Raw genomic sequence first — 23,689 nt, forward strand, 5'->3', positions numbered from 1 at the left:
GACAGATGGAGGGTGACTGAGATGACAAGAAACAGTTCAGCATAATGCTGTAAAATGGAGCACGAAACTAGAAAAATTAGTATTTTTAATTTTTGGATCATTTGATTAGTGCAATCTGTTGGGAATCAACAAAGATGTGGTGATAATTCTTTCTTCATCTGGCTTTAAACGTTGAATGGCAACGGCAAATAAATGTGCTACGGCATATTGGCAGTCTGGGAAAGAGAGTAGCTCAATTTGAGTTGAAGGTCAGGCTGATACTTGTACTCTTACATAACGTCTTTGAGCCTGCATCAATACTGACATTTAAACTCAAAGCAGTAATAACCAGGCTCAATCTGACTGACAGCTGTTGACTGAATGCCCAAACAAGGTCCAAGGACATTTACAGACAGATACTGAAAGATGTTTGGATAGCAAGCCAATAAAAATGTTAACTGCACAGAAAACTCGTAAACTGGTCAACTGTGCGTCTCTTTATTCACACCATGTACTACTGATGCCACAGTTAAACCATATTTAAGATAAAACGATGCCCCATTAAATTTTAGGAACAAATGAATATTGCCACAAAAAAGTCAGCACTATGATATACACACATTGAGTATAAATACTCTTATCACAAAACATCAGAGATGCACACTCTACACACCACGATATAAATGTACAAGTAAACATGCATAGGTTTTTACTATGAATGACTTTATCATATGACTTCTGTGTGACTTAATTGTGAAGTCATTCATACACACACATACTCATCATCCACCGCTTAGTCCAATTAAGGGTCACGGAGGGGCTGGAGCCTATCCCAGCTGTCATAGAGCGTGAGGCGGGGTACACCCAAGACAAGACGCTGGTCTGTCACAGGGCCACAAACAGACAAACAAACACAGTCACACCCACACGCACACCTACGGACAATTTAAAGATTCCAATCCACCTAACCTGCATGTCTTTGGATTTGGAGGTGGTAGGAAACCGGAGCCACCCGGAGGAAACCCACGCAAACACGGGGAGAACATGCAAACTCCACACAGAAAGGCCACAGGCGGAAATTGGACCCATGACCTTCTCACTGTGAGGCAACAGTGCTAACCACTAAGCCACCGTGCTGCCCACGTTGACTACAATTACATTTAAATTTCTTCTAAAATCTGTGAAACAATCCCATCCCACAAAAACTCATCCCCAATCCTCACAGTCACTCAAGCATTTCATTACACTGTACAAATGTCTTAAGTACTTGTCTCTGTCTGTCTGTCTTATCTATCTCTTGCTGTTACATGTCTACAGAAACTGCACAGGTGCTATATATTTTCTGCTTAGTATATGTCCATAGTCTCTGAATGAGACTTCAAGTCATGAAGCTTTTAGTGAAGCAACTGTAAAATATAATTTTACATGGTTTGGTGCTTTCATGCTTAGCTAATCTACTTCCGCCTTATGTCCCGGCCAGTACGCTGCATTCTCAAGACAAAGGACTGCTGTGTATTCCGAAGGTGAAAAAAAAGTCAGCTGGTCACAGAGTCTTTTCTTACAGTGCACCTTGCCTGTGGAATAGCTTGCAATTTGAGATCACGGTCAGATTCTGTGGGCTTGTTTAAATCTAGGCTAGTTTGGGTTATTTGTTTTCTTTATCATTTAATTGATCTGAATTATCTGTGTTATCGTTTTGCACACTGTTGCTCTTCATTTTTATTGTCTTTTAATTTTTTTTAACTATTTTTATGTTAACTGGTTTACTGTTCGATGGCACGGTTGCTTGGTGGTTAAGCACTGTTGCCTCACAGATAGGTTGTTGGTTTCCTTCCTGCCTGCTCTTTTCTGTGTGGAGTTTGCATGTTCTCCCCATGTTTGTTTAAGTTCCCTCCTGGTGCTCTAGCTTCCTTGCACTTCCTAAGACATGCAGGTTGGGCAGATTGTAAACTTTAAATTGACCATAGGTGTGTGTCTGAGTATGGCTAAGTTTGTTTGTCTGTATGTGGCCCTGCAATAAAGTGGCATCCTGTCTACAGTGTACCCTGCCTTATGCCCTATGACTGCCGGGACAGGCTCCAGCCCCTTGTGACCCATGACTTGAGTAAGCAGATACCAAAAAACTAATGAATGTTTTAGTGTTGGTTGTGGTGGCCTGAGGATTAGTCACCTTTCTGGGCCTGTGTCCACTGATTTGGACCTTGCTCTTGTGAATCGCCTTGAGGGCGACTTGTGTTGTGATTTGGCACTGTATAAATAAAACTGAATCCAATTCAGTTGACTGAGACACCTTGATGTGAGACATAGGATTTGTAGATTGATAGAACTGGACAAACATTTACATGACTAGTGAAAACACCCAAATGACAACGCTGACTTAATTAATTCAGAATTTACTGAATCATACAATTTTGAACATAACTAGTGCAGTGCCCGTAGGAAGTCTGTATTCCTATAAAAAATTGGGAGCTTAAGTAGATTTCTCATGGATGGTCGTATGAGGCTGTGTTTGAAAGTGAGATGTAGAAAGAGGTGTACTTATGCTATATTATATAATTGTTTGAATATAGTAATTCATATTGTTTTAAAAAAAGATCTGTTTTATTATCAATTATATGAAACTAAAAGGATTCCTATTAAACAGGTTATTGGAAGAGACTCGGACAAATTAAACAGAAAATTTAGAATATTTGAAACAGAAAATCAGTATCCTACCTCCTGAACACAGTTTATTTAAACTTGAACTCACAGCAAATGTAAGATTTTATTCAGCTTATTAACTTAATGAAACCTTGTACAAATTGTGCAAAAATATATTTTGTTCAGTTTATGTCCTACTGAAACATTGTACAAATAGTGGGAAATTTGTAGGTGATATCAAAAAATGGATTTTAGCTAATGTCTCCTCAGTGTTGTCAAGTTAAACTATGTTGCAAGGAACACTGACAGCATGCCTTTCACAGTAAAAGTATTTGCTCGGATGCTGGCATTAAACATTTTATTGTGAAACGAATGGTGCGAGCAACATGAACTATCTGATGTTGTTTAACTTTGCCACCAATATCATCAGTGAGCCACGCCATTTTGGAAATACAAATGTTACAATGTTAACCCTCTGGGGTGCAAGGGCATTTTTTGGACAGTTCACTCGCCTGGCATAAATGTTTTATTATTGCTGTTAACAGCTCTCCCTGCATCCCACAGTCAAGTTTTATGTCTCTTTTTATCAGGACAACCTGTGCTTTCAGAATATATATGTTTTTGTTGTGTTTTATAAGTGTAATAAAGGTTTACAATCAAAAATAAGCAAGGAAAAAATAAAGCGAAAAATAATTTTCCACACACATTTATTCAAAACACACAGCAAACTATAATAAACAACTGTTTTGACACTTTATAAAAGTAATTTGAGGTCTTGTGTGAAAGACTGTACAACAAAAAGGTTCAAACAATAAACACAAATGCACATTTTGAACAATATATACAAAATGGTCTATGCGTTTTGTTGTCCATTGATATGGTAAACAGTGCTTTACGCAGAGAAAGCAACAGAGTTATCCAGTAACATTAACATGCAAACTAGTGGCGCAATCCTGATAGTTACACACTCTTTGTTTGAGAATGTGAGATTGTCATCAGAGGCTCTCCGTGTGCTCCTGCTTTCACTGATCGCTGTGCGTAATGGCGCAGGGCGCACTGAGTATGTACTAATAGTATGTACTCATTGGAGCACCCAGGGGGCTATTCAAACGGGCCAACTAGTAACATATCACCCTGAAAACGATCTTTGGCTTTTCACGTGAGGTGAATCTGCCCTATGATTGGATTTTGGAAAACCATGTGACGGTGAACCAATTCCGATTGGACACTCACATTACGCACGTCATCACACAGCTTCTATGAGGAGTACAAAGATGGCCAATGGCTGGCTCGAAAGCCGCAGAGTTAACTTGTCAGCAAAAAAAGTACGTTTCTATCTCATATCATTAAAAATTTATTTATAATTTAGTAAACCTTGGTCTTAGCCGTCATATACGACGGCGTCAGCCCCAGAGGGTTAATCAAAATAAAGGTTTTGAAAATTAATCCTCCAAATTCACTGTGCCATGCACAAACCATATCCAAAAGCTGAGACCGATCTGACAATCACAGAGATTTGTGAGCCACACACACACACACACACACACACACACACACACACACACACACACACACACACACTGATGTTTTTTGCTTTATAGATCGATGTTCAAAATTTTACCCACTATTTTACTCCAGAATGCCAATATCTACTAGTTTTATTCTTTGTCTTTTATTCCAAAAATCAATGAGAAAGTAACATTCAGTGCCTTTAGTGATGTCACACAGAGGCTGATGGAGTTTTCAGTAAGATTTCTGAAGTCAGAATAAAAGATCAATTCACAAAATGTAACCTCAAACTTAAAAACATTTTCAAAATTACATAAGGCTCCCTCCTAAGAAAACAGAAGAACCACGGTACATATGAATTAAATTAGTGCTGGCAACATCTCCACAACACCACAGAGAAGGTAAACAGTTACAGGCTAACCTCACCCTCTCCCCTCCTCTCTCTCGCTCTCTCACTCACTCACATGCACGTATAAGATGGAGGAAGCCTTACATAATGTATGCTTTGGTTACAACGCCTGCGCTCATGGAAAGTGGTAGATGAAACTTTGAGGGAGGAATGAAGGGAAGGAGGGAAAAGCGGTGGTGTGAAAAGCAAGGAAAAGGGAGTTTCGGGGCTGGAGGGAGGGAGGGAGGGCCAAAGGGGAAAAGTCTGGAGGGGAGCTGACACGACTGGATGTGCCCAGACTTGACAGCCTCATATACTCCAGTCTCAAAAACACCTCACCCATCTCTCCTTCATCCCCTTCGTTAAAAAAAATCCCACCATCAATTCGTCTCCCCACCCAGTACGTTACTTCTCAGCCCTGCTTGTCTGACTCCTCCCTTCATTTCTCTTTAAAACGTGCAAACACACAGATATACGACAGGCCGAGAGGTTATACGAGAGAAATCAGGGTGTTGGCCGAACATGTAAACAGTAATACAAAACAGCTGTGCGTCCGCTCTAATGTACATCCAGGCTGCAGCTACGTCCTGTCACCTGGAAGTTAAATATTAAGTCCACTGGTGGACTTTGTGAAAACAGGCTTCCCCTCTCCCCACTGGCTCTTTGACATTGCTGTTATTCTTTCTCGTCTTGGCTTTATTCCTGTGTTCTTTCCAGACTGGGCTGGTTCTTTCTGTAACTTTTCCTCCAGTGTGCCCTGCCCCACACGTGGTCTGCATTTCGTCTGAAGTGTTCTTTGCGAGCTGAAATTCTCTCACGATAGAAAGCCTGAGCAGATGGAGCATTAAAAGAGAATGAGAAGAGGTAGGGCGGGGTAGCTGGAGCCGCTCGCTAACTTTTCTGCTTATTTTGGAAATGGACGCCTGCAGACCCGCGGCACAGGAACTGACCCCTACACTTCAACAGATCCTTACACAAAGAGACTCTCATTTGGGATGTCCCGCACAGGTGATTTGGATGAGGATACGCCGTATATTCTCCCTCGGGACACTTTAACCCACCACGAGGACCAGCAAATGGTCTGCTCCGGGAGGAAACAGAGGGGCCATGATGTGATTAGTGGTTACAGTTTAACTGGAGAAAAATGCACGGTCCGTGAAACACAGCCAACCAGGGAGCGAAACGGAATGCGCTGGTTTCTTTCAGCTCACGAGTTAGTGGGACTGAGACTCTGTATCCAATTTGTCGTTTCTAAATATGTGGGTCCAGAAGTCTGGACGTCACCCCAGACACACTCCAAACTGTGACTGTGTCAAACCATTTGTGCTGCACATGGCAATAATTAGCAATAAGATATGTTGCTGACAACATGTATGTACATCTGTGGACTGAAAAGCCCAGACATTTAATATCATTTTAAGTCCAACTTGTCGCTAATGACCATTTTATGTTTTATACGTCATTAGTAATTACACCTCTTGCCAACAAACTGTGATTTCATGCAGTTTGTACTACAGAGGCCTTGGGGTTGTTGTGTCTATTCAATGGACAACTTGCTTTGAGTGCTGTCCATCAGTTTTATTTTCAGTCATGTTTTTTCTGCAAGAAATCACAAGAAAGTGCAAGAACATTCATACAGAGGGTGAGGTTTGGACAACAAAGTACAACAAATTTTTTTTTTTTTTAACTTAATGGGCCTTCTGGGACCTTATTTACGGGCCCAGTTTCCCAAAACAGCATCCATAGACCAATGTCCTTTTCATGTAAACTGTGGGTAAAAATTGGCCTGCATATATTTTAAATATACTCTGCTGTCTTGGAGTCAGAGTTTTCATTGCTAAATCTGTGCTGGAATTAGAATGGACTGAAAAGGAAGATGAACTGCAAAAGTACCCAACAAAGGACCAGGGCCTCATCTACAAAGACTTGCGTGGATTTTCTACTGAAACATGGCATACGCCAAAACTCAGAAAGTGGCGTAAACACAAAAATATCCAGATGTATCAAAGTGCACGTAGGCATGGATCCAAGCATGTTCCGTTTGGACATCCCACTGAACGTGGAATTGAGCGCACATGCAGATGTACAAAGCTCCTCCCTTTCCACGCTCCTATTTAACAATGTAAATTAATGTAAATAGGCCCTGGGAGCTGGGAATCCCCACTCCGTCAGACCAGTCAACATGAACACAGAAATAATTTATACTGAGTGTGAGCTACAGATGACTGGAAATGATGTGGAGACACACAGGGATAGTTTATTTGGTGCCCTCTCACACAGAGTAAACATGAAGCTGGAAAAATTTTAGTGGGAGCGTGTGTGTGTGTGTGAGGCCGTAAACGGCGTGAGCTTAGAGCAGCGCACACACACACACTGAAGTAAATCAAAGTGAGGTGCGCCACGGCTGACAGTGTGTGACATTCACAACAATACACGTGTTCATAAACAAATACTGAACACAGGGAGACAGTCGGAGCCTGTTAAGAAGCACTGCAGCCCTAGTTTCACCATCAAGAGCAAGAAAACACATTAATAATAATTACAAAAAAACATATTTGAATTTGTACATGTTCACATATGCCTATGCTGGTTTTCATTTGGAACAGTTACATGACTAAACGATTTCCTCACTAAGCAGTCGCCCATCACGCACCATGCCAGCCTGCCTTGTCCCAACCCAACCCAATACATTTGCACATCACATGAAATGAAATGAAATTATTTCCTATTAACAAAACCAAATTCATCATTGCAAAATGCACTTTAATGTTGGAATGTGATGTAGTTGGATGACATTCAGATGATTGTGTTCCACACAGCTGGAATGGCTCGGCTCAAAGTTGACTGGCACACTACTGAATGATCGGCCAGCTCACACTGGAATGCTCCGGTTGCCAGGACGCTCAGCGTGGGCAGCACCTGTGTGGGCACAGGCACCCGCCTGGCTCCTCGCTGTATTGCGCTCTGGGTCAGACGCAGTTCTGCGCGCAACTCCAGTAACACTGGCTTTGGTAATCGACAGCGACTTATGAGCCAATTATCATCATTTGCAAGTAAATCCTTGCGTTCCCTGAATACACACTCACGTTGGATTGCACCATTTGCAAGGTCCTCTAACAACGCTAATGCAGCCATTGTTAGTGCAATTTTCTTCATCACTTTGCGGATGATTTTATATCTACCCATATAATTGCAAACACGTGGGTGTGTTAATTGTTCATAAGTGTGTCTCTGGTGTGCACATCACTCTGATGACTTCTTGTTTTCACACTATTAATTGTTCCCAGCATCACCTTTACATGTCCACAGTGTAACAATAGTTATAGAAATGTGCATATGTCAGCCATGATTTAGGGTGGCGCGCCACACATTTCCACGGTCATTTCACTTTTGATACAAGCCTTTGTACATGAGGCTCCGGGAATCCCAGTTTGAAACTTAATCAGACCGAAGAACATAAGTTGTCTCAAGCATGACACCCCACACAATAATTTCTGTAGAGTAAAATTCATGCTGTCCTGCATAATTCCACTTCAGGCAGTGTTAAATTAACTATCATTATGTAAAACAAACACTTGGCATTTCAAGTATTTTAATTTATTTATGCCATTTCAAATACAAAAACTACAAAATATAAAAAAATTCTAATATTATCTTCCTTAAACTCAAACTCAAAGCAAATCTCTACAACTTGATATAAATTAATTAAAAATATAAAAGCCAAAATGATGAGTTGCATAAGTAATGGAATGTTTTGGTATAATACCTGTAAATAATCGCTTTTATTGCAAGTTTTCTTCAGACAAGTCAGGGGATGGATACATGAACATTTCCAAGTCACTGAATATGTCTTGGACTTTATTTAATAATGCAGTGGAGACACGCACATCCCAAGCATCTGAAGAGGCGTGCAGGATCAACAGCATATCACCATGAAAAAAATCCAACTGATCTGCACAGCCACAGCGTTCTCACTCAGAATGCGTCTTCTGGTGGACACGCATTTGCCCTTCATCAGACCTTCATTTGCCCTTCATCAGACCTTCATTTGCCCTTCGTCAGACCTGTCTGATGAAGGGCATTTGCCCAAAACGTAACTTGATTCTTTCTGTTTAATACATTTTTTTCTGACTGAGAGCGCTGTGGCTGTGCGGATCATTTGGATTTTTTTGGGGGACTTTATTTAAATCAGTTATGAAGAAATACAAACAGTATGGCACTCTATGGTAAATTTGTGTAGACAGTTCTCAAAAACTGAGTGAATGTGCAAGAAGGAGAACAGTGAGGAAAGCCACCAAGACACCCAGACAAACAAGAAGTTATAGGCTTCTGTGGCTATGTTGTTGTTCATTCGGCTGCTCCCGGTTTTGTTCGGGGTCGCCACAGCGGATACAGCCAGATCCGCATCGGTAATTGGCACAAGTTTTACGCCAGATGCCCTTCCTGACGCAACTCCAGTTTTACCTGGAGAAACGCACACAGCCGCTGGTGTTCCCAAGAGGTCTCCCATCCAAGTACTAACCAGATCTTGCTCTGCTTAGCTTCTGAGATCTGACGGGATCAGGCTGATTGGAGAAATTGTGCAGAGTGCAAGTTTTGCATTTTCTATCCCCAGTTATACAGCTTCATGATGAAGTGGTACAGAGGAGGGTTTTCTTTCACCAAAACATCAAATCTAGGCTTACATCTCAGATGTACCTTTTGGCTAATTGGAGCCGAATTTTCAGGTCTTCTTTTAAAGCAAATCCTACACACACACACACACACACACACACACACACACACACACACACACACACACACACACACACACACACACACACACACACACACACACACATATATATACTGTATTTATATATACACTTACAATAATGACTGCATGATTTTCAGGATAGAAATTGCACTGGTGTGTAAATTGCGGGACCTCCTAAACTAAAAAAAAACAACAAAAAAAAAACTACAGCTTATACTCTCGGAAATACAGTAATTAAATCTAAAATATTTTGCATAAAGCATATAAGTGGATGTGTTACAATAAAATATACATTCAGACTGGTGGCAATGTCCAGGATTAATCAGGCTCAGACAGATGTTCATGTAGTCCCACTTACTCCTGAGTTCTTCTGCAAGAAGAACCAGAGAGTTTGTGACGGGAATCGACATCAAGAAAGGGCCCTGTTGAGTAAAATGTGTCTGTGATTCAGGTACTTTGTTACTACGTTGCCACACTCACTGACTGCTGTAATCCTCCTCCCTGAAGCTACGTTGCTTTTCACTTTGACCATAATCCTCAGCAGGTACGGAACCCTGCTGTGATATTAATTCTAACACACTCTCAATGACTCGCCCAGTTTGGTATATTCAAACACCACTTGCGTTACACTTATTTTACTGGTAATCGCGTTGCTTTTTTCGCAAAGATTCTCTCACGGAACCACAGCTGACTAACAGGGTTCAGTGTTCTTGCAAGTCTCTCCACATTATAACGATGAACTGAACATGCTCTTTACAGTATATCAGCACGGTACACTTTTATTAGCCTGGTCTAAGACAATAAGTACAAGTGTGCTGCGGGTGCCCATGGTCCCTCTACCACACGGCTTGTGGTTGCTCTCTGACGCACGCCTATGCCATTAGGGTCCACCGTTTCCACCATAAAGCAGCTGCCTTTCCCTCACAGTTTGAGACCTCAACTGCGGTGGAAGACACAATCGCAACATGATGCAAAATTGGGGTAGAGGGCGCCAACCACACCCAAAAAGGAGGGGTACTGCTGGAGGTTTTGATTTGAGAAAGCAAAATGGTAGAAATCCTTAAAACACCACCAACAGACACAACAGCTAGCAAAGCTATCTGATGTCGCACCTGCAACTCTGACCACAAAACCGCAACATGCAGCTGACAACACCTAAGTACATCTGATCAGGCATGCAGTCAGGATGCAGATATGTACGGCGTAAAGAGGAGGTGACTGGAGACACTGTGCGGAGGTCATCAGTTGCCCAGCTTCCTGGTGGAGTGTCACAGAAAAGGATTTTCTGAAGAAGATGTGAAATTTCACCTATAGTTTGCCAGTAGCCACACAGGAGACTCAAGCCTAGACCTGATCTGTTTTTCTTGTCTTCTCTGTCCACCATGAAGCTGAGATGAGCGGTGCAACAGACACAAGGTGCACTAAGCCCAGGCTGCAATCATGGAAGCCTGTACCTCCTTCACAGTTGTCATGGGTGTCTTGAAGGCTTCCCTCACTAGTCTCCGTCTTGCCCAGTCTCTCGGTTTTGGAGAATTACTGAGTTGACTCCAAACAGGTTTACCATACAGTATCACATTGTTTGTATTACTTAACAATTCAGGAATTCATGTCAGGAAATGAATTTGTGCTCCTTTTATGAAAAATGTCCCATTTTCGTACCCCTGTCACAAACCCATAGACTAATGTAGTTTTTGTAACCCAGTCCCACGAACTGCCATGAGTCTGGGTTGTACATTTTACAGGGTACATGCAAAGTTGCTTTTTTTTTAATCAAACACTTTTCCACAGAGTGCCCTAAATTACTAAATTACTATGCATGATATATATATATATATATATATATATATATATATATATATATATATATATATATATATATATATATATATATATATAAAATTTGTTTTAATAAACAAACAAACAAAAACAGAGTCCTGGAGCACCTTTTGTACCATAATGCAATGGGACAATGTTGGGTTAGTGTCCATCAGTGCATTTATGTTTTTCCTTGCTAAGAGAAACCAGTGGCCAAGGAGATGACTGGATGTCTTTTGTACTGGGTCTCTTTGGAGAATCTCTGGGTACCGCTGGAATGACTGTGTCAAAAGGATTATCACTTACATAGTCAGTGGGGATTCTTGAGCCTGTTGGAGCCCTAAGCAAAAATTCATAGGAGTACCTCCAACCAGCCTTCATCACCCTTATAAGTGTTGCGCTATGTCTTTTATCATCAGCCATCATGCTGTTAAATCTAAATTTTTAGATATTAATCAATAAATACTCCAGTAATAGTATCAAAATAGTATTAATAAAAAAGAGTAAATAAAAAAGTTATCTTATTTTGGGGCCCTTATAAGTTGTTTCCACCCCTCACATTTATCTAAACCGCCTGAGTGATGGGCATCTGTGGCTGGAGTTCAATGTTTGTCAGCCCTCAGGGGCAACCTACTGGCATGGGACCCCAAGCAGATACTTGCCTCGCCTGTTGGCAAGCAGCGCCTCTGTGCGTCATGGGGGAGCGTCACCTATGACATTTCAGCCATGTTGCGTGCAGTGCCTTCCTGTTGAGGACCCCAGCAACTGTAAAAAACCAAGGGGTTACGCATGTTTCACCTGGCTGCAGCAGGCAGATGGTTACTTTTGAGGGGTGGGGTTGAATCAGTTGTTTGCCTGCGTAGTTCCTATCCAGAACCCGTGATGTGGTGGGTGCAGCAACACACAAAATCAGCACATACTCACCCACCTGACCTGTCAATTATGTGTGTTCATTATGTCAGTGTTTGTGTTATTGTGTTCACAGTAGTTTTAGAGAGAAAAATGTGGGTCACCACGTGTCAGCCCAGGCAGACTAGTGCATTCATCTGCCCTGGTTCATATATGCATCCCCACACTTATCTCAGTCTAATAGATAGTAAAAGTGATGATCTATTTGTATTCTAAATTTTTACTTATGCACGCCATTATTTTTGGTTTATACATACATATATATATATATATATATACACTGTACAAGTCCTCACTCAGTGGAAGGGGGAGTAACAGGAAGACAGAGGACAGGAAGGAGAGGAACAGTAGTAGCCAGTAAACCAGTAGCGAGCAGTATTTCTAGTATTTATATTTGTGTATTTATATTTAACTCCGCAAACTGTTTTTTTTACTTTCACTTTTGATACTCTGTGTGCTCCTTAATGTTGCTGGACCCTCAGTTTCCCTGCGGGAGTCTTCCCAAGGGATTAATAAAGTTTTATCTTATATATATATATATATATATTGGGATCATGTTAGAGACAATTATTTTTGCAGTAGTTAAATTTCTGATGAGGGAAGCCTTAAAAACGGTGTCACAAAAATGGGCCACTTTTTGTGACGGAGCATGAAAAAAGCATGACACTGGGCTGGGTTAAGGTTAGGGGAGGGGAGACACTTACGTCATGGTTATGGTTAGAGTTAGGAGAAGGGAGAGGATAATAAATAGCAAAATAAAAAAAAAACGTCATGCAAATGGGTGCTTTTCATGATGGGAGCATGAAAAAAAGCATGAGACTGGGCTACATAAAATAGCAAAAGGTGAGTACATTTTAACTGCAATGTGTCAAAAAATGTCTACACAATCACACCCTGGGAGCACAGAATGCAGAAGATGGCAACATTTCTGTGGTGACTTTTTAGTACCACGTGAAATAGACATCTTGCAGTCAGATGATATCACGCCTGACCTACAGCTGAACTGACCATCAGCTGATTGGTTAAACAACGAGGCGGGCTGCAGGTTGTGTGGAGTACCTGTATTCACGGGTCACACCGGGGTTACCGACTGAAGAACAAGAGGCGCAGAGGAGGAGGGAGTGCAGCCACTTGCTCTGCTCCTCATGAGATCTGTCCAACAGGCCCTCATCCAGACCTCCTCCAGCCTCATATTACAACCCCTGGCAAAAATTATGGAATCACCGGCCTCAGAGGATGTTCATTCAGTTGTTTAATTTTGTAGAAAAAAAGCAGATCACAGACATGACACAAAACTAAAGTCATTTCAAATGGCAACTTTCTGGCTTTAAGAAACACTATAAGAAATCAAGAAAAAAGATTGTGGCAGTCAGTAACGGTTACTTTTTTAGACCAAGCAGAGGAAAAAAATATGGAATCACTCAATTCTGAGGAAAAAATTATGGAATCACCCTGTAAATTTTCATCCCCCAAATTAACACCTGCATCGAATCAGATCTGCTCATTGACATTGACCCTATGCCATGACATTGACCCTATGTGTCTTTTTGCAAGGAATGTTTTTGCAGTTTTTGCTCTATGGCAAGATGCATTATCATCTTGAAAAATGATTTCATCATCCCCAAACATCCTTTCAATTGTCCAAAATATCAACATAAACTTGTGCATTTATTGATGATGTAATGACAGCCATCTCCCCAGTGCCTTTACCTGACATGCAGCCCCATATCATCAATGACTGTGGAAATTTACATGTTCTCTTCAGGCAGTCATCTTTATAAATCTCATTGGAAAGGCACCAAACAAAAGTTCCAGCATCATCACCTTGCCCAATGCAGATTCGAGATTCATCACTGAATATGACTTTCATCCAGTCATCCAGTCCACAATTGCTTTTCCTTAGCCCATTGTAACCTTGTTTTTTTCTGTTTAGGTGTTAATGATGCCTTTCGTTTAGCTTTTCTGTATGTAAATCCCATTTCCTTTAGGCGGTTTCTTACAGTTCGGTCACAGACGACTCCAGTTTCCTCCCATTCGTTCCTCATTTGTTTTGTTGTACATTTTTCGATTTTTGAGACATATTGCTTTAAGTTTTCTGTCTTGACGCTTTGATGTCTTCCTTGGTCTACCAGTATGTTTGCCTTTAACAACCTTCCCATGTTGTTTGTATTTGGTCCAGAGTTTAGACACAGCTGACTGTGAACAACCAACATCTTTTGCAACATTGCGTGATGATTTACTCTCTTTTAAGAGTTTGATAATCCTCTCCTTTGTTTCAATTGACATCTCTCGTGTTGGAGCCATGATTCATGTCAGTCCACTTGGTGCAACAGCTCTCCAAGGTGTGATCACTCCTTTTTAGATGCAGACTAACGAGCAGATCTGATATGATGCAGGTGTTAGTTTTGGGGATGAAAATTTACAGGGTGATTCCATAATTTTTTCCTCAGAATTGAGTGATTCCATATTTTTTCCTCTGCTTGGTCTAAAAAAGTAACCGTTACTGACTGCCACAATCTTTTTTTCTTGATTTGTGTACACCGTCAACCCGTTCACATCTCTAACCGTTTTTCCCCACTCGACGATACACTCGCCGAGGATCAAACTCTGGTTATTGGCGACTCTGTTTTGAGAAATGTGAAGTTAGCGACACCAGCAACCATTGTCAATTGTCTTCCGGGGGCCAGAGCAGGCGACATCGAAGGACATTTGAAATTGCTGGCTAAGGCTAAGCGTAAATTTGGTAAGATTGTAATTCACGTCGGCAGTAATGACACTCGGTTACACCAATCGGAGGTCACTAAAATTAACATTAAATCGGTGTGTAACTTTGCAAAAACAATGTCGGACTCTGTTGTTTTCTCTGGGCCCCTCCCCAATCAGACCGGGAGTGACATGTTTAGCCGCATGTTCTCCCTGAATTGCTGGCTGTCTGAGTGGTGTCCAAAAAATGAGGTGGGCTTCATTGATAATTGGCAAAGCTTCTGGGGAAAACCTGGTCTTGTTAGGAGAGACGGCATCCATCCCACTTTAGAGGGAGCAGCTCTCATTTCTAGAAATCTGGCCAATTTTTTTGGATCCTCCAAACTGTGACTGTCTAGCGTTGGGACCAGGAGGCCGAGCTGTGGTCTTATACACCTCTCTGCAGCTTCTCTCCCCCTGCCATCCCCTCATTACCCCATCCCCGTAGAGACGGTGTCTGCTCCCAGACCACCAATAACCAGCAAAAATCTATTTAAGCATAAAAATTCAAAAAGAAAAAATAATATAGCACCTTCAATTGCACCACAGACTAAAACAGTTAAATGTGGTCTATTAAACATTAGGTCTCTCTCTTCTAAGTCCCTGTTGGTAAATGATATAATAATTGATCAACGTATTGATTTATTCTGCCTAACAGAAACCTGGTTACAGCAGGATGAATATGTTAGTTTAAATGAGTCAACACCCCCGAGTCACACTAACTGTCAGAATGCTCGTAGCACGGGCCGGGGCGGAGGATTAGCAGCAATCTTCCATTCCAGCTTATTAATTAATCAAAAACCTAGACAGAGCTTTAATTCATTTGAAAGCTTGTCTCTTAGTCTTGTCCATCCAAATTGGAAGTCCCAAAAACCAGTTTTATTTGTTATTATCTATCGTCCACCTGGTCGTTACTGTGAGTTTCTCTGTGAATTTTCAGACCTTTTGTCTGACTTAGTGCTTAGCTCAGATAAGATAATTATAGTGGGCGATTTTAACATCCACACAGATGCTGAGAATGACAGCCTCAACACTGCATTTAATCTATTATTAGACTCTATCGGCTTTGCTCAAAAAGTAAATGAGTCCACCCACCACTTTAATCATATTTTAGATCTTGTTCTGACTTATGGTATGGAAATAGAAGACTTAACAGTATTCCCTGAAAACTCCCTTCTGTCTGATCATTTTTTAATAACATTTACATTTACCCTGATGGACTACCCTGCAGTGGGGAATAAGTTTCATTACACTAGAAGTCTTTCAGAAAGCGCTGTAACTAGGTTTAAGGATATGATTCCTTCTTTATGTTCTCTAATGTCATATACCAACACAGAGCAGAGTAGCTACCTAAACTCTGTAAGGGAGTTAGAGTATCTCGTCAATAGTTTTACATCCTCATTGAAGACAACTTTGGATGCTGTAGCTCCTCTGAAAAAGAGAGCTTTAAATCAGAAGTGTCTGACTCCGTGGTATAACTCACAAACTCGTAGCTTAAAGCAGATAACCCGTAAGTTGGAGAGGAAATGGCGTCTCACTAATTTAGAAGATCTTCACTTAGCCTGGAAAAAGAGTTTGTTGCTCTATAAAAAAGCCCTCCGTAAAGCTAGGACATCTTTCTACTCATCACTAATTGAAGAAAATAAGAACAACCCCAGGTTTCTTTTCAGCACTGTAGCCAGGCTGACAAAGAGTCAGAGCTCTAGTGAGCTGAGTATTCCATTAACTTTAACTAGTAATGACTTCATGACTTTCTTTGCTAACAAAATTTTGACTATTAGAGAAAAAATTACTCATAACCATCCCAAAGATGTATCGTTATCTTTGGCTGCTTTCAGTGATGCCGGTATTTGGTTAGACTCTTTCTCTCCGATTGTTCTGTCTGAGTTATTTTCATTAGTTACTTCATCCAAACCATCAACATGTTTATTAGACCCCATTCCTGCCAGGCTGCTCAAGGAAGTCCTACCATTATTTAATGCTTCAATCTTAAATATGATCAATCTATCTTTGTTAGTTGGTTATGTACCACAGGCCTTTAAGGTGGCAGTAATTAAACCATTACTTAAAAAGCCATCACTTGACCCAGCTATCTTAGCTAATTATAGGCCAATCTCCAACCTTCCTTTTCTCTCAAAGATTCTTGAGAGGGTAGTTGTAAAACAGCTAACTGATCACCTGCAGAGGAATGGTCTATTTGAAGAGTTTCAGTCAGGTTTTAGAATTCATCATAGTACAGAAACAGCATTAGTGAAGGTTACAAATGATCTTCTTATGGCTTCGGACAGTGGACTTATCTCTGTGCTTGTTCTGTTGGACCTCAGTGCTGCTTTTGATACTGTTGACCATAAAATTTTATTACAGAGATTAGAGCATGTCATAGGTATTAAATGCACTGCGCTGCGGTGGTTTGAATCATATTTGTCTAATAGATTACAGTTTGTTCATGTAAATGGGGAATCTTCTTCACAGACTAAAGTTAATTATGGAGTTCCACAAGGTTCTGTGCTAGGACCAATTTTATTCACTTATACATGCTTCCCTTAGGCAGTATTATTAGACGGTATTGCTTAAATTTTCATTGTTACGCAGATGATACCCAGCTTTATCTATCCATGAAGCCAGAGGATACACACCAATTAGCTAAACTGCAGGATTGTCTTACAGACATAAAGACATGGATGACCTCTAATTTCCTGCTTTTAAACTCAGATAAAACTGAAGTTATTGTACTTGGCCCCACAAATCTTAGAAGCATGGTGTCTAACCAGATCGTTACTCTGGATGGCATTTCCCTGATCTCTAGTAATACTGTGAGAAATCTTGGAGTCATTTTTGATCAGGATATGTCATTCAAAGCGCATATTAAACAAATATGTAGGACTGCCTTTTGCATTTACGCAATATCTCTAAAATCAGAAAGGTCTTGTCTCAGAGTGATGCTGAAAAACTAATTCATGCATTTCTTTCCTCTAGGCTGGACTATTGTAATTCATTATTATCAGGTTGTCCTAAAAGTTCCCTAAAAAGCCTTCAGTTGGTTCAGAATGCTGCAGCTAGAGTACTGACGGGGACTAGCAGGAGAGAGCATATCTCACCCGTGTTGGCCTCTCTTCATTGGCTTCCTGTTAATTCTAGAATAGAATTTAAAATTCTTCTTCTTACTTATAAGGTTTTGAATAATCAGGTCCCATCTTATCTTAGGGACCTCGTAGTACCATATTACCCCATTAGAGCGCTTCGCTCTCAGACTGCGGGCTTACTTGTAGTTCCTAGGGTTTGTAAGAGTAGAATGGGAGGCAGAGCCTTCAGCTTTCAGGCTCCTCTCCTGTGGAACCAGCTCCCAATTCAGATCAGGGAGACAGATACCCTCTCTACTTTTAAGATTAGGCTTAAAACTTTCCTTTTCGCTAAGGCTTATAGTTAGGGCTGGATCGGGTGACCCTGGACCATCCCTTGGTTATGTTGCTTTAGACGTAGACTGTGGGGGGGTTCCCATGATGCACTGTTTCTTTCTCTTTTTGCTCCGTATGCATCACTCTGCATTTAATCATTAGTGATCGATCTCTGCCCCCCTTCTCGGCATGTCTTTTTCCTGGTTCTTTCCCTCAGCCCCAACCAGTCTCAGCAGAAGACTGCCCCTCCCTGAGCCTGGTTCTGCTGGAGGTTTCTTCCTGTTAAAAGGGAGTTTTTCCTTCCCACTGTGGCCAAGTGCTTGCTCATAGGGGGTCGTTTTGACCGTTGGGGTTTTTCATAATTATTGTATGGCCTTGCCTTACAATATGGAGCGCCTTGGGGCAACTGTTTGTTGTGATTTGGCGCTATATAAGAAAAAAGTTGATTGATTGATTGATTGATTTCTTATAGTGTTTCTTAAAGCCAGAAAGTTGCCATTTGAAATGACTTTAGTTTTGTGTCATGTCTGTGATCTGCTTTTTTCTACAAAATTAAACAACTGAATGAACATCCTCCGAGGCCGGTGATTCCATAATTTTTGCCAGGGGTTGTATAACAGTCATTCACACTTCATCCTGTTCATCCACCTTGGAAGCACTCAGCTGTCCTCATAGGTTCCAAAGTCCAACCGTGGCCCCCTGAGTGTGCCTCGACCTGAACTGTGGCCTAATGCTTTTTAATGATCAGGCCTTATTCCACTCCAGCACAGGGCTTGTTAGGTCTGCCTTGGCAGGACTTGGCACTTTCCTCTGGCATCTTCTAAAACAATGGACCCATGGTAGGCAGCCAATGGGGAGAAGGTCCATCCCAAACCCAGTCCCAGTGTGTACACAATTAGGCTCAGGGATAGTAGAATCGCTTAATTGGAGGAAAATAGCTCTTTATCTCAGCCTCTGCCTGTGATCGCGTGGAAACGCTTGAAACATAAATTATTAAAATGGTGCAAGAATGATGTCAGCAGATAATCAAATGAATTGCCTGGCTCCAATAAAAGAAGATAATGTTGTAAATAAATGTTTAAACACGCTGCAAACTATGAGAGTGTTACAATCACAATGAAGTGAATTATGAATTACTACACTGTAATAAAACATGTTTGATTTTGAAGGTATTGCTCAGCGGCTATAATCCACTGGCTCACCACTGCATTGTAAATTGATCTTGTTCTTATCAGGAAGGACATCCAGAGTAAAACTTGTGCCAAAACAGACCTGCTTTGGACCTGCCCTGGTGACTCTGAGTGCAAACAAGGGAGCACCCGAAGGGACTTACTTTTTTACTGATTAAAAAATACTGATTTTGTGTGGTCACCCAGTCAAATCTGAAACAGTATCCTGCACATCAGTAAAGCGATGATAGCAGAGTATTGTTTTCACCGGAACTCAAAAAATGGCTGGAGGGATTTTTTTTTCAAAATTGGTGGAGATATTGCTTGGATAGATATCTGTAGGCGAGTTTGAAGTAGTTTGGTCAAAGGTCAAGGAAAACATGGTCTGGAAAATCACTTATTTTTGTATGTCTCAACAACCAAGAAGACTATATGGATGTTCTATGATCAGCAAAATATTTGTGATTGATTGGTATGAATGACTTCATAAAGAGGTCACACAGAGGTCACATGATGAAGTAATACATAGTCATAAACACAAACACAGACATGGTGTCTGGAGACCTCGGAACCACACGACCTCGGTACCAGTGGTACCGATGCAATCTCATAACCACTACAATCTCTGTACCACATGTATTAATGTCATACACTCAACAAAAATATAAATGCAACACTTTTGGTTTTGCTCCCATTTTGTATGAGATGAACTCAAAGATCTAAAACTTTTCCACATACACAATATCACCATTTCCCTCAAATATTGTTCACAAACCAGTCTAAATCTGTGATAGTGAGCACTTCTCCTTTGCTGAGATAATCCATCCCACCTCACAGGTGTGCCATATCAAGATGCTGATTAGACACCATGATTAGTGCACAGGTGTGCCTTAGACTGTCCACAATAAAAGGCCACTCTGAAAGGTGCAGTTTTGTTTTATTGGGGGGGGATACCAGTCAGTATCTGGTGTGACCACCATTTGCCTCATGCAGTGCAACACATCTCCTTCGCATCATCCGTGAAGAGAACACCTCTCCAACGTGCCAAACGCCAGCGAATATGAGCATTTGCCCACTCAAGTCGGTTACGAGGATGAACAGGAGTCAGGTCGAGACCCCAATGAGGACGACGAGCATGCAGATGAGCTTCCCTGAGACGGTTTCTGACAGTTTGTGCAGAAATTCTTTGGTTATGCAAGCCGATTGTTTCAGCAGCTGTCCGAGTGGCTGGTCTCAGACGATCTTGGAGGTGAACATGCTGGATGTGGAGGTCCTGCGCTGGTGTGGTTACACGTGGTCTGCAGTTGTGAGGCTGGTTGGATGTACTGCCAAATTCTCTGAAATGCCTTTGGAGACGGCTTATGGTAGAGACATGAACATTCAATACACGAGCAACAGCTCTGGTTGACATTCCTGCTGTCAGCATGCCAATTGCACGCTCCCTCAAATCTTGCGACATCTGTGGCATTGTGCTGTGTGATAAAACTGCACCTTTCAGAGTGGCCTTTTATTGTGGACAGTCTAAGGCACACCTGTGCACTAATCATGGTGTCTAATCAGCATCTTGATATGGCACACCTGTGAGGTGGGATGGATTATCTCAGCAAAGGAGAAGTGCTCACTATCACAGATTTAGACTGGTTTGTGAACAATATTTGAGTGAAATGGTGATATTGTGTATGTGGAAAAAGTTTTAGATCTTTGAGTTCATCTCATACAAAATGGGAGCAAAACCAAAAGTGTTGCATTTATATTTTTGTTGAGTGTATGTTTTGGTCCACATCTCCCTTAATATTTGTCCTATCCTGATAATTTTTTTAATGTGTTCCTCACATAATTCTCTTCAAGAATCATATATTGAATTTTATCGACAAGAATCAGAATCAGAATAGCGTTTATCTGCCAAGTATCCACAGTATACAAGGAATTTGACTTCGGTAAATAGTCCTGAAATTTTGTTTTAACTCAGTCAGCCTGGCATACATCACTGAATTGATATTCACTGTGAATGTTACCATGTAGATACCATGTACACTACACTGACTACAGGATCTAGACTTTATATATTAGAACATAATGTAAAATCAGACTGTTTTGGCAGCCGGCTGGCCGCCGCTGCTCAATGTCTCTGCAATACCTCAGAGAGCACAAGTTTACCCTTTTTTTCAGGACTTGCTACACTTTTTTAGTTTGCTGTTGATAATATTCATTATCATATACCTATAAATGATATGCCAATGATTGGATAAAACACTAAAGAATAAATAGCAATACAACCTTGTGATATTTTTCACAGACTGGTAATATTTTTCATATCACCCGACTAAAACCCACAAAATGAATGTCGCCTTGGTAATCATTCAATGACATTATCAATTGAATGTGTTTGTCGTAGATATTTTCAATGTCTTATTACAACTGTTTAGAAATGTTCTATTTAATAAAATTCTGATTACAATTGACACAGTATTTATTACTATTGCCTTTAGTGTACATGCATATGATAAAATTGTTATCAAATTGTTCACCCATGAATATGGCTTTTTACACCCTTTGGAAAACCATATAACATTTATTTATCATTTATAGGTATATGATAAAATCGTTATCAAGTTTTTCGGCCTCAGGATGTTTGTTTTTCTGCAGGGTGTAAAAAGCCATATTCATGGGTGAACAACTTGATAATTGATAATATATGATTCTTGAAAAGAATTACACGAGGAACACATTAACAAATGAGCACGATAGGACAAATGTTATAGACTAAAACGTATGGTATACCAAAATCGTGTTGGTTCTGAGATTGTCTCCGTACCGCTGGTCCCGAGGTTGCAGGGTTCCAAGGTCTCTAGAAATCCACAGACATTTGTATACGTATTTACTTGTACATACATATAGCAGTAGTATATAGGGCACGTGCATCAACCTTCTGATGCCTCTCATTTCTTTGCATTGCCCTTTATTTACTATGAAATATTCATGATGCTTCAGGAACAGAAACACAAAACTGCCACTAAACAGTCGCTTGTTCTTTTTAAATATATACATTGCAGAATTATTAAAATGTTGTTTGTTTTGGGAGCTGTCCTATTGCATTTGATAGTTTGGATTGTTTTGCAAAAAGATTATACTGATGATAAGCTGCAAAATATCCATAAATATAATAAAAGCAGTGAAGCTGCCCTCTATGAAAAGTGTAAACAAACATGCACCATTGCAGAAAAACAAAACAAAACGCATTTTAGTCTGCAGCGGGTTTAAGTGTCCGCAGTCTAAAGATGTTGAACTCTTTATCAGATGTGGCAAAATCTTGCACAACAGCTGGCTGATCTGTTTCGTGCAGGATTTGTGGTGCGTGCTCTAAAATGGTCACGTCGGATTGGTGCACGTTTGGCTCGATCACTTGGATGCTGGAAGAGAAACGGAAGCGGCGTCTGCATTAAAAAAAAAAAGGCGCGTCGGCGGCGGCGCAGGTTGGAGAGCTTTTGGAAATATAGGTCACTGCCCTGTTTGAACTCGTACAGTGTTTTTACATGAAAGCAGACAGTGACACGGTGCGTGCGCGTGTAACACAACAACAAGCTGGCTTACCTTACAGGGAAAAGGCTGTTCTGACCCAGATACCTCCGACTTGGTATTTTCCAAACAAACTTCGCACGCAAAGTCCAGTGGCTCACGCGGGCGCGTGCGTCTTAACCAGTCTACTATTCTTTGATGGAAAAAATAATAATAATGATAAATAAAAACGTATGACTATGTGTAAGGTGAGGCAGTCCGCATCCGGATCATTGTCATGGTTTTTTTACGCACACAGTAACCCCACGCAACGTGGGTGACAGCTGTTAAATAAAGATCAGTATAAGAACTGACAGTCGTGTCTGTTCCCGTGGAATGATCGCTGCGACGTGCATCTCAACGTTCCACTGGAAACCCGTCAAAAATAAAGTGTTTAAAAAAATCACAAAGGCCACCATGAAAAACGCGCACGTGATTGAAATTCAAAGCGCATCGCTGAATGGCAGCGCCAGTCGTGGAGGGGAATCCTCTGGGTGGTCGTGGTTCTCCTGGAAGGGAGGGGTGGACGGTGGGATGGCACCGAGTGAAGGAGGAGGGAGGGGAGGTGGAGGATCGTCTTCGTCGGTGCTTTTCCAGATGCCGAGGTGGGGCTGGTCGCCTCTTTCTGCGCCGTTACCCACCGTGTCGGTTCCTGTGAGCGCTCGAGGAGACGCTGTCTGTCGGTGGTGGGGGTCTGAAGCTGACAGACAGCCGCCCGGAGCCCAGCAGCAGCAGCAGCAGCCCGTCAGGAACAGCCCAGAGTCTGCCAGCTCAGCGCATGCTTACTGCTCCGCCCATCCTCCATGGGCAGTCCCCGGCTCCTCTCCAAAGC

General features: G+C 41.3%; 1 protein-coding gene across 1 annotated transcript in view; it reads right to left on the reverse strand.

Annotated features, from left to right (window-relative positions):
* Nucleotides 1-23,369, reverse strand: part of glis2b (GLIS family zinc finger 2b) — a 123,838-nt gene extending 100,469 nt beyond the window's left edge. Inside the window, 1 exon segment of the mRNA XM_034191189.1 lies at nt 22,894-23,369. The gene's annotated coding sequence lies outside the window, so the exon portion shown is untranslated.
* Between the last annotated feature and the right edge of the window lie 320 nt (nt 23,370-23,689).

The sequence above is a fragment of the Thalassophryne amazonica genome, chromosome 16 (genome assembly GCF_902500255.1).
Source record: "Thalassophryne amazonica chromosome 16, fThaAma1.1, whole genome shotgun sequence".
In the NCBI taxonomy this organism is placed as follows: Eukaryota; Metazoa; Chordata; class Actinopteri; order Batrachoidiformes; family Batrachoididae; genus Thalassophryne; species Thalassophryne amazonica.